The sequence below is a fragment of the Anser anser genome (assembly GCF_964211835.1).
Source record: "Anser anser genome assembly, chromosome: 2".
Taxonomy (NCBI): Eukaryota; Metazoa; Chordata; class Aves; order Anseriformes; family Anatidae; genus Anser; species Anser anser.
Genome location: NC_139721.1, coordinates 132,366,813 through 132,379,631, shown reverse-complemented (window position 1 = coordinate 132,379,631; position 12,819 = coordinate 132,366,813). Strand labels below are relative to the sequence as shown.

Below are 12,819 nucleotides of genomic sequence, written 5' to 3'. Positions count from 1 at the left end.
CTTTAACATAGTGAGTCCAGGAATAAAGTACTACTCAGTATATAGACATCTGAATTTGATTTTAATGCTAATTAGAAAGGAAGTCAAGGCAATGACAAATTTACCAATGCTTCTGTTTTTTTCACCAGTAACAATAAATAAAAAATGTTATGTCTTTCTGATGCTTCCCAAAAAAAGGAAAAGAAAGCCATTGAGAAACAAGAGCTTCTTATCTGTTAGAGAAAGAAATCTTGCTAAAACACTTAAACTGTTGTAATTTTTTAATTAGGGAAATATAATTATTTAAATGACTATTTAAACACATTTGTTAAAATATTATATATTCATTATATTTGCATTTTTATAAAAATCAACATACTTCACCTGCTACAGTGAGGAACTGTTGCAAATTCTATTATTCATGTTCATTTAATCAAATGAATTAAAGAAAATTAGTTGTACATTTCATTACATATTTCTTGAATATCGCAAACTTGTTGTCAGGATGAGGTTTGTTGAGGCATACTACAGAATGAGGTATGGTTATCTTAGAAATAATTTTATATGTGCAAATGCAGCCAGAAAAGCTCTCCAGACTCTGCTCAACTACTGCAAAACAGTTTCATTTCTGCTATTCTCTTGAGATCCAGATTCAAAAAGCTTAAGATAGAAGGAATGGAAGATCAAGCCTTTTTGACATAGCCTTTAAAGATGCAATTACCAGCTTATGTAACAGGGTAAGGAGCAAAATAGGAAACGTGGGACATGTGGAGGAGAGGGAAGTCATGAAACTCTTTTACACCAGTCTATCTATCATGACAGAGATGTGTTTATTGAGCAAACAAGCATGAGCTCCCACTAGGCCACCCTCCTCTGCTGGGGTGAGAGCATCTTGCTTTGCCCACATCTGTGCAGTTCAGCATCTTCCATGCCTCTGACAAAAGAAAAAAAGTTAACAGGTGTACCTTGGCTGTGTATGTGGGGAGGGCATGCCCTCACCCCACGGCCTTGTACAGGGAGGAAAGGACAAGTTCCCCTGTCATAACTGTGTCCTAACAAGCAGAGATGGTGGGCTGTTATTAATGCAGTTACTGGCAGAGGTAGTGGGAAATTTGCCCATGGCCCTTGTATCAGACTTTAGCCACTTACATTTTTTAATTGTCATATAAAAAAAAAAACAACTTATGTCATCTTGTTCCTTTACATCTGACATTCTTCTGGAGTATTTTATTAATAGTATGTATCACAAAGGGTACTGGTTAAAAAAAAAAAAAAACTAAAATAATAACCTAAGTGTACAACTCTTATACAGGAATGTAGCTCTAGGATGAAAGACATTCCTCACTTACTTTCTGAATGACAGCAACTATAGAGGTCTGTCTACACAAAAGATGGATAAAGTGAAATCAACAGGAGTAAGATGGCCATGTTTTATTGGGAATCTATGGAAAATCACTGTTTGTGAAATAACCCTACTTTGGCCTTGCTGTTCTTCTATAATATTTTGCCTTCAATCAATTCCAGCCTTTTAAACCTTTTATAGCACTTTTTTTTTTCTTTTTTTCTTTTTCCTGAGACACAGAATAGTGGAGTACCTAGAACATGATATGTTTCTAATATGAGGGATTAGCATAGCTTAATAGCTGACCTTTAACTGTTGTACTTTACATTTCCCTTAATCATCATAATGCATACAATGCAAGTTATTCTTCTGTATGTAAATGAACTGAATCTCCTGAGTTTCTGCCTAGATGTTAACATGCTAAAAAGTAACAACTATTCATGGCAACAGCTATTTTTAGAACAGACAAATAAGATTGCAGTGATTCCAAGTCACGATTAAATTCTCATATTTCCTTTTTTTTTTTTCCTTTTAAAACGTTACAATTGATACAACCCACTCACTGAATCTACCATCATTAATGATTCCAGAAACAGTGAGTAACTAAAAATTATCTCCAAGCCAATAGCAGCTGCCAAGGCTCAAAACAACTGAAAATTATTTCACTAGAATTTTTATGCCTAAACTTGGATGTAGACAGCCAAGTGTGAGCATCTTGCTACATGGCAAACTTCCTATATCATTCAGAATGGATTTGTAGTTGATAGACTAGTACAGGAATGCATTTTAGGTCAACAGAGATGGTTAACGGGTTAACGGCATCTTAACTGACTATGGCTTGCAATACACACAGGCTTCACATTGGAACTTTTTTTTTCTTTTCCATGTGGTACACTGAACACTATAAAATAAAGGGACAAATAATGGAAATATATTTATATACAAATGTTCCTTTAACTATGAGATATAAAACACCACCCTTCTATCTGAAAAAGAGAAGCAACCCACGAAGCCTAACTGATCCCCTGTAGATGCTGTGTAGCAAATGAGAACTATTGTAGCTAAACTGATTGCCACTAACAAAATTTAAAACTATGTAATGATCACCATTTGAAACTCTGTATTGATCTTAGAAGAAATTGCCTAGTGCAAGCAATTAAAAAAAAAAACAAGGGGGGGGAATTATTGAGATTGCTGGATAACTTTATGAACCCCATTCTCAGAAGGACAAACAACTTTTTTTTTTTTTTTTGGGGGGGGGGGAACGACATGATGACACCTGTACATTTAATGTTCCTCCATACCCCTGACAAACAATACACCATCTAGAAACTGGCTCTTGGAAATGATGTTATAAATAAATTGCAAGTATTAACAGAAAAAGGGGAATGGAGCTGAAATCAGTCTTGGTACCATTTCCTTCCAGCACAATTTTACTTCTCTAAAGCTATTGAACCTGGTATCATCAAAGGAAAATGTCACAGACTCTCAAAAGCAAAGGACAGACAATTCTACAGATTATTGGATCATGTCCTATTTATAGACATCTAACCTTTTCAGCCCCAAAGAAAAGCAAACAGAAAAGTAGAGTTGTGTCATAGATCCAAGCCCCAAATTACAGTAATTTTGTACTGTTATTGTATTTTGTTAATCACAGAGACTCAGCAAAACACTGAGTCACCATTAGTATGAGCAACATTTCATTGTCAGAGTAAATAAAGCTGCCATACTTAAACATTCCAAAAAAAAAGCTCTTTGCTTTTTACTTTTTTTTTTTTTTACTTCTCCATGTATATTGACTTTTTTGTTTTGTTTTGTTTTGTTTTCAGTAACTGTTTAAATAACTGGATACCAGTTGGATATCCAACTTAGATAATAACTGCAAGGGAAAACAGGTAAATTCTGTAATTCCAAAGGAAACAATTCAAACAATATTAAATTCATGCCCCCATTTAGATCTTCTTTAGAAAAAAAAATCACAGAATATACAGGAAGTGCAAGATAAATATATAAAGAACCAGGAACACAATCAAATTCTACTGCACATGACTGAAAATGGGCCCAGGTTGTACAGCAGAACAAACACATTTGGAAGGGAAGAGCTTTGGCAACATTCTCTATGTAACCTGATTGCAACAGGCAGAGGAAACTGCAAAGTGTTTGCACACTTGGACCTAGTACTGATGGGCTTCAGCAACAGTCAAGACGGAAGTAAACAGACTTCTGTTTTGTGTGTTATGTTGTTCCAACCCTCCCTACTCCCTCCACCCAGGCTTACAAACATAAATTACACTATAGGATTTTTTATTTTTTTTTTTAATTGCTCTGACAAATTACGGAATTATGTACCTCAGAATATTCTCCTCTGAATGGTGAACTAAAATTAAATAGTTCATCTCCATTATATTCTTAATCTTCAAGACAATCTTCATAGTTCATTAAATTAACATTATGGCTCTCCTAAATAATAATTAAAAAAGAAAAATTGAAAGATCTGAAATCCCCCAGACTGAGTGCACATTGCCACACTTTTGCTATTGTAGGCCTCACCTTTATTTCAAACACTGAGCACCAGTTTTGAAACTCAGCCACTCCTACAGTCCACCACGTAATTGAAACTTTCAGTGTGTTGGGCTAATAGCTCATCACACTCATTCATACCAAACATAAGGGTCCATAAATGACTGCACAGGATTAACCCATATGTTTTATCAGATAAATCTGTGAGGATTGTGCCAACCCTCTCTAAACTTTAGATTGAGTTAGTTTTATGCCATTAGCAACTCATGGCAAACATTTCTTTCAAATGGACTCGCTAAACTGTAACTGAAATATGGCAAGTAAATACTGTATATATTTTCATTTCACCATAAGACACATATGTATATAACTTTCTATTTTAGCAATTTTGTCTTCATTTCTCTTAATTCAATCATCACCAAATAAAGCGGAAATGTAGGGGTTTTCTGAACAAAGATCCTCACATCTGATAGCAGGACAGCAGCATGATTTTCAACACTAGCCTCTTTAGCAAGAATAGTATCGTACATGAGATACAATATCATGTGCATTACTCTATGGGAAAAATGGCAGGGTTTCTATCCCTGGTATCTTAAGAAAAACAGCAATATTACAAATACATTTTTCAAGAAACTTGTGACCTTCAAGTATTAAGCATAACAAAACAGCCCTGGAGTGGTCTGATTTCAAAACTACCTTGAAAATTCCTTGTTTGGATTATTAATGTGATGTAGCACTCTGTTATAAAGGAAAAAGATACTGGTTCTTTTGATAGAATAACCCCACAATGTTCTATGCCAGGAAGAATCACAAGAAGCTAAACCAGTGCCTAGAGGTATTTATATTGGCATCATCAAGAGGTCAACAATTTATGCATTCAGTTCATTCCACCGAATCAATTTATATATGAACTCAAAGATTAGACTATAAAGTTTTTCATATGATGAAACATGTTTGTATGGGGAATTTCATTGATTTCAGTCAAGCAGCTTACATGACAAAAGCAGCTTACATGACAAATAAGTTTTGCACAATCTAGCCTTTGGCAATTTATTAACCCTTCAAGCTGTTATTCAAGCCAACTAAAAAAAAAAATGATTTTGTCAAGTGACAACTTCACAACAACCACCTGTTTAAACAGCCAGTTTACATTAAAAAAAAAAAAAAAACAAAACTATTAGAATTTTTTTCAGCACTTGTCTGCTTGACCTGACATCCATTCATTTATACCTTCCCTCAGAGTCCAAAATGTCATTTTAACCTACTTTTTCAGTCGTTCAAATCTCTTCGCATTGGGATAGCACAATGCCTCTGAAACACCATGTGTAAATTTATGTTGTTGATATACATTTTAAAAATCAGACTGCTAAGTTCTTTTCACAGTTATTTGCAAGATACAGGCATTAACAGAGGGTGAGTCATCTGACTTCTCTCAGAATAGTATGAGCTGTGCTCAAGGGTTACATTTTTGTCTTAGCTGAGTACAGGGGAGGCCACTGATAGCACAAACTTAAATGCCTAAATTTTAACACACTTATTAAACCATAGGAATATGGCTACAGCCTGCAAAGAAGGGGCAGGAGTCAGTTATGGTCTCACATAGTCATAAACAATCCCTCTACAAATATTTATTACATCTGGAGATACGATGTTAACTCATAACACTATATCATGCAAATGCTTACAGAAGTTAGGAACATGACTTCTGATCAGGTGTCAGTCTGATGCTTGGGTGATGATATAAAATGCAATTAAGAAAAAATAATATACAAGTAAATATATATGAAAATAGTTTCCGTTTTTCAGGAAAAAAAAATATTCAAAGTCAGTTCACAGAACTTTCACTTATTTCTAAGAAATAATATATATATTTTCTATTTGTAAGCAGTTCAGGTTTGAGGACAAAAAATACTTTATCAAAGGATTTTAACAAGGTCTTTGGTCACTCTGTGCCTTGGAACATTAAGTAATTATTGACATAACATTAAAATAAAAAATAAAAAATAAAAATAAAAAAAGGATATCAGCTTATTTTGCCGAATTCTAACTGACTAGCTCTAATCAAAGAATTTCATTACTGTAGTGGCAAATATCCATATATCAAGCTTCACTTGATGACTCAGATACTATGCAATTACTTTAGAGACACTTATGTCTGTTCCTATAATTGTAAGAAATGTCATAGGGGAAAAATGGGATAAAAAAATCTTTCTATAGCCCATTTTCATTAATTAAAAATATGACCAAATTAGAACACGAATAAGACTTTTAATTTAATCTAAAATATGTTCAGTAAGAGTGAATGTTTATATGTACATTCCAGCAAGCATAAAACCCACAATAACTTTATTTATTTATTTATTTATTTTTGCTAGCAGTGCTCTAATGCTTGGTAAGTCTAACTATCAAAATTGAGATCAGAAAATAAATTAATCCAAAAATTCTACACGAAAGACAACTCACTGGAGTCTTTTCACTGTTCTCTCTTGAAATAGAATTTACATATTAGATCCATACCACATAATGACATGACCTGACAATTCTTTTTTAAATCAAGAATTTTAATTGAGAAATGGAAATGAGAATACATTCACTTCACTTCACTACAGATTTGACTCAGTTCATCCATATTTGACACAATACCCTCAGCCAAACCACTCTTAACAGCTTCTATAATTATGGAGAGAAAACTGATCAAGTTAGCCACATAGGAAGAATGGGACATCCATATTACACTCCACAACCAAGTTGACTTTACCTTATGTGTCAGACGCTTAGGGCAAAATTGACATTCCTTTTTCATCTTGTAGAGTTCACAACTTTCCCTGGTGTTCAACAAATAATAAGCATTTCTTTATAACATGGAAGTGCAGAAGATTCCAAAATCATTGGAGCCAAAGTTAGTGCAGTATTGACATATAATTCATTTTCTTCACTGCTTGCCTATGGTTGTCATTTTCTACATGCACTGTAGTTAGAGCACTGAGGGAGAATATGTTACATAATACTAAAAAACACAGGGCAGAATACCTTCCAATAGCACTCAATAATATGTTCCTCAAAAATGAAGGTAAACAAGGAAAAGAATTTAGAGTCCTCAAAATTTTTGCTTTCAAAAGGTAAAGAGTTAAATAACACATAAAAACGGTCATCAGCATTGAGAACATTTTGTTTCTTTAGCCTACAAATCACTGGTTTATTTTATAACCCGAAAACACTAAACCATTTTCTCTCTACAAAACACAGGTGAGGGTTTCAAAACAGTTTTTAACCTGGAGATACTGTTCTATCTGAAAGTACCAAAAGAAATCTTAGCATTATTATAATGAGTATTGTAACAGAGTAATTATTATTTTTATTATTATTATTTTTAGAGCTACTCCACTTTTTCAGAGATGTCTGAGACACACTCTTCTCAATAACTTTGAGACACAACAGCAGAGGAAGACATGGAAGTTTACAAATGGTTCTCTCTTGTATTATCAACAACAGATTTAAATGTCTTTAAGAAATGGATTGTCTAAGTGCATTTTTAATAGAGTGCAAAATTTTGGTAAAGAAGAGAGAAATATTTAGCTGAAGGTGTTAATCCTATTAGACAATGAGCAACAGTCATTCAGCTTTAGCAATTTTAGGGAAGCATAAAGCCCATTACAGTGAAGAAAACATCAGTATTCCATTGATAGTGTTTTATTTCTTTTCAGTGGTTTTGTCTGACAAGGTTTCAGACAGAATATAATATCTCAAACCTGTCAACACTGACAAGAAACTTCAGTGACAGGAATCATCATAAATTGTCTTTCTTACTGTGTGAGAGCTTTAATTTTGCACTTTGACTGAAGTGGTTTATGCCAGGATAATTTTAAGCAGAGCTGGCTATAAAACGTGCTTTTTTGTGCTATTTAGAACATAAGACTTAACTTTTTTTTTTTCAAAGTATACCTCTTGAGTAACAATACACATTTGTTAATGGAAGAACATAGCCTTAGACAAAGCACCTGCTGACATAAAAAACCAAGCTGCTATGCTGTTCTGTTTGTGGCTTTGAGCAGTTCTTCATTTCTTTGTCTCTATACTGTCTCTCCATCTCTCTAGTCTCTTTTGCACCTCTTGTTTTAATCTTCAGTATTTCTCACAATCTGAAGTTTAGCATCCAGTATAAAATATTAAACACCAACAGTTAGATTAAAGCTCTCATGCATAATGCAAGATGTTAGAGGAGCTTTTCTTTCTATATGTTCTGAGACCAAGAGACAAGAATCAGCTAAAGAAATTATGTAGATTACAGAAAATATAAAACTTGTTTTGAACATTTTTTTCCTCTTCATAAAACCAGTAAGAGATACAAGTTTTCCCAACTTATCTCTAAAAGAAGACCTGTTTCCCCTTGATTAATGATTTCTCCTTGAGGAGTGAGATCTAATTCTCCACTGTGAACAGCACTGACACCACAGAGCACAACCAAGCATTTTATTTTCCTTCCACTTTCTAAAATACAGATGTTAGCTGATACGTGTTTCTTTCTGAAGTGGTCCTACGTGATGAGGTCATGTTGTGGGGAGAAACAATTAACTTGCCCCAAAAGCAGCTGTGTCCTAGGGAGTAGCAGCCCAACCATAAACATATTTATTTCTTTGGACACAACTTTTGAGGAAATCCCTTGAGAAAAACCTGTGAACTCATCTTTGTTTATTTGGAGCATGTATACATAAATATGCAAGTTTAAAAAGCCATAAGCACATTGAAAACAAAATACTAATTACTGATTGGCATTAGCTTAAAAACATATTTGCAGAATTAAGGGTGAAAAAAAGAGAGAAAACCCTGTTTATTTATTATATCTCTTCATTCCTCATCTGCAGCTTGAATGCAGGGAAGGAGGAATGCACATTACTGTGGCTAATGCACAGTATTTATATTCAGATCCTTTCAGTTTCCTCTCATCAGTATCTAGAAAAGATGAGCACATGGTGCTATACAACAATGAATAGTGAATCACATTTCAGATTGTCTTTTGTAGCTCTTTGTGTTTAATGAAACAATTCATACAGTAAAACTTGTGGTGGACCAATACTATTGCCAAAGAAGTGGGGTTTGTTTGTTTGTTTCCCCTGGTTGTGAAGGATCCTTAGAAACTAAGGAAATATCAATGAACGAAGTCTCGTGTCATTTACCTTTCTTAGCTTTTAAGAGTTCCCCTATGCTATAAAAATACTGAACTTGTTCACAATTCTAAAATAATGTTGCTGCAACTCCTTTGTTTTCTGATGAGAGATTTTCAGTCTAAGTTTGTAAAGATTTTTGATTGAAATACTTTAATAAAATATCATAGATAATATTTTGGATTACCTCTGATAAGGTGACATTACCTATATGCCTCTGAACAAAAATAAATCTTGTAATGCTGTCTTAAATAAAATTTTAATCAGACAACATTGGATTACAAACAAGGTGCTAGTCTTTCTTCCTGTGCCTTTTTTTTTCTGGTTTACAGGATTTCTTCCTGAACAAATATTAATTAAATTTTCTCAAGTATTTAATTGATTCACCTTTAATTTCATCTTTTACAAGCCTGTTGCAGATCTAAAGTTCTTTTAAAAAGTGTTTCTTGTTCTTTTCTCTATCAACACTTAATCTGCAACTCAAGAGTGGTCTAGAAGCATAAAGCAACCCAAGACACAGAACTGCTGAGATTGGAAGGCACCTCTTGAGATCATTTACTCCATCTTGTCGCTCAAAGCAGGGTAAACTACAGCAGGTTGCTCATGGCTACGTGCAGTCCTGCTTTGAGTATCTCCAAAGATGGACACTCCACACACTCTCTGGGCAACCCTTTCCGGTGTTTGAACCCCCTCACAAAAACTAAAAATAAATAAATAAATAAATAAATAAATAAATAAGTGTAAACAGAATTACTTGTATTTCAGTTTCAGTTGGTGTCCATTGCACTTTCATTTACAGAAAGTTAGAAGCGTTACGCCCTCGAGCACTTCCTGCCCAAATCCAGCATCGCCGCCATTAAATCGGGCATTGCTGCCATTTTGCAGCCACTCGCTGAGGTGATCAGTGGCACAGCAGACGCGTTTTGCAGCAGAGAGGGGGATCGGGGCTGGGACGCCTCTTCTTCTGTCATCAAGGCCACTCGAGGCAGCCGAGGCAGCTGCCAGGACCCGGCAGCCCTCGCGTGGGAGGCTGACGAGGTGTAGGCAGGGGCAACAGCGCCCCCTCCCGTGCCTTTCGAAGGCAGCCCCTGGGGAGCACGCCGACCAGGACGGGCAAGCAGGGCATGGCGTGGCTATTTGAGCAGCAGTGCACGCAGGCAGGGAGTGCATGGAGAGGGCAGTGCACCCCTCTCTGCTCAGGAGAACAGCTCATCTACTGGCTGTCCACCTATAGCTAAACCGCCATGGTCTGCACTAGGCAGAAAGCTCTTTCTAGAAAGTCTGTGGCCACCCAGACTGAGTGCCTGTTCAAAAATGCGGCAGTTCAGGTCTCTGGGTGCAACGAGTGCCTGAGCCTGTTTCTGCCACCTGAGGGTGGCAGAGACACCGGGTGTGTGAGGTGTGACCACGTGGATGGTCAGCCTGGTGGCAGAGCTCAGGGAGGAGGTGGAGAGGTTAAGGGCTATCAGGGAGTGTGAGCAGGAGATAGGTGGAGCAACTCCCTGCCAGGCCTGAAAGAAAGGCACCGGGGTGAGACACCCCAAATACCAGCCCTGAGGCTTAGACAGCCAGCAGAGGCTCCACAAGAAACACATCACCCCCTATCACCTTGTGAGCAGATAATAGGAGGGGACCAGCGAGCAGGCAGAGTTCCTGCTACAGTGAACCTTCTCTCCTCTGCTCCCCCTAACAACAATGGTGATGAATTGGGGGGCAGGGGACAATGGCAAAAGGTCCCTGCTCGGCGTTACAAGCATAGGAGGTGCATCTGCCCAGTGATTCCCCTACCTCCCCAGCTGCCCCTGCAGAACAGGTACACTGCTCTGTGAGGACAACTGGACAATGGCGAGGGTGATGGTTCTTCCTACTTGGAGGTTTCACCAAAGCCTAATCAGAATAGCTGCTGCATTAAAACCTCCTCAGTAAAGAATAAAAGATGCATCATTGTCATTGGTGACTCACTGCTGAAGGGAGCAGAAGGTCTGATATGCACACCAGACCAGCTACACAGGGAGGTAGCATATCTACATAGTTACATACCTAAGAGATAGACAGCAGCTCGCCTCATGAAGCTCTCCGACCAGGGTGGGAAAGACCATGGAAATGTACTTCTGTGAGAGAGGAAGAAAGGACCAAAGACAAGGCCTGTTACAACTTTATGGATTGGGGCATAAATCGTTGACCCACATTTGTAAACCTCTGGATCTCGATATAGGTTTTTTTTTTTTTTTTTAAACACAGAAGGCAAATTAGATATATTAATGAGACTATTACTATAAACGAGGTAATACTGAGGGTTCAGTAATTTCCAAATTCTCGTTTTTAGATAACAAAGCTGAAATAAAGTGTAAGAAGAAAAATGTATCTCTACAGGAAAAGCAAATAGACAAACATGGGAAGTCAAACTGAAAGATGTTTAGGGAAGGGAAGGGAAGGGAAGGGAAATTACAGCTTACTCTGCCATAACCCTCTGAGAATGTTTCAGATGAATGTTGAGATTAAAAAATTGCATGTAGCTTAAGTAATAAAACATTCTCCTTAAGAATTCATTAAAAATTTAACCTACATTTTTGGCAATTAAAATATTCTTAAGCTGTTGTATATACCTGAAAAAAATCAGAAGAAATAATTTATGTAAACACAAAAGATGTCATTGAAGAAACTGAAGAAATAATAGTTCAATATTCTGAAGAATCAGAAAGAAAGAAAAAAAAAACACACAAAAAAAACCACTTCACTAACAGCGTAGACTACGTTGTAAATGGTCCCTTACAGCTAACATTTGCTATGCTAAACATTATATATCTGTTTCCACTTAACTTCTTTTTTAGCAAGACTATAGTCAAAACTGTAATCAAACTAATTACGGGGCAGTGCATCCTATATAGCTGATGACAGGTTTTCCAGCACATTTTCTAAATTCTTGTGTTCCTCATCTACTTTTGGTCTTTGACTATATTATTAACTTTTTCCTCTACCACTTTTCAAAGTCATAAAACTGGGGCAATGCTTAGCTGTATGCTAGAGGTGAAGACTAGTTAGTATTTACACAGTCCTTAAAACATGCAAAGCATCATACAAATTACAATCTATCAGATTTACAATCACAATCTACTTTAAAAACATATATATATATATATTTTTTGAAAACTATTGTTTAGAAATTGTATTGCTCTCATAATTTTCACCTTAACCTGGAACCTTTGACAGGTTGGAGAAATGGGCTGAAAGAAACCTCATGAAATTCAACAAGGGGAAGTGCAAACTCCTGCATCTGGGGAGAAGCAACCCCAGGCACCAGGACATGTTGGGACCACCCAGCTGGAAAGTAGCAGAGGGGTTGGACCAGATGATCTCCAGAGGTGCCTTTTAGCCTCAGTCACTCTGTGATTCTGTTTGTCTACTGGATTTGAGAGAAATAACCCTTAAAAATATATATCTATAATAAGACAATAGTATCAAGTGGAGAGTATTGACAGGACTGAGTTAAAGAACGGCTCTTTATCAGAATCTGACCTCTGTCATATGTAAGATTATACATGGTATGTTTTGCACTGACTTTCAGTGGCAATATAGTGTTACATCAATCAATATTTTTGGGGGTCTAAGGAGACAAAAACAAATATTTGGGAAATAAGGCTCTCTGTATACACTGGGACAAATAAGATTACTCAAATAATAGAAGGATATATTTTTCCTCATTTCATGTACAAATGATTTCATATCCATTATTACAGTTACTAATTATATCTTTTCTCTAGAAAAAAGGAAAGTGCATGGTGTGTTACAAATTCATAAATAGACGTATTGCAGAAA

General features: G+C 36.2%; 1 protein-coding gene across 1 annotated transcript in view; it reads right to left on the bottom strand.

Annotated features, from left to right (window-relative positions):
- DGKB (diacylglycerol kinase beta) overlaps positions 1-11,393 on the bottom strand; it is a 394,011-nt gene extending 382,618 nt beyond the window's left edge. Inside the window, exon 1 of the mRNA XM_083824538.1 lies at positions 11,044-11,393. The gene's annotated coding sequence lies outside the window, so the exon portion shown is untranslated. The remainder of the gene's footprint in view (positions 1-11,043) is intronic.
- Between the last annotated feature and the right edge of the window lie 1,426 nt (positions 11,394-12,819).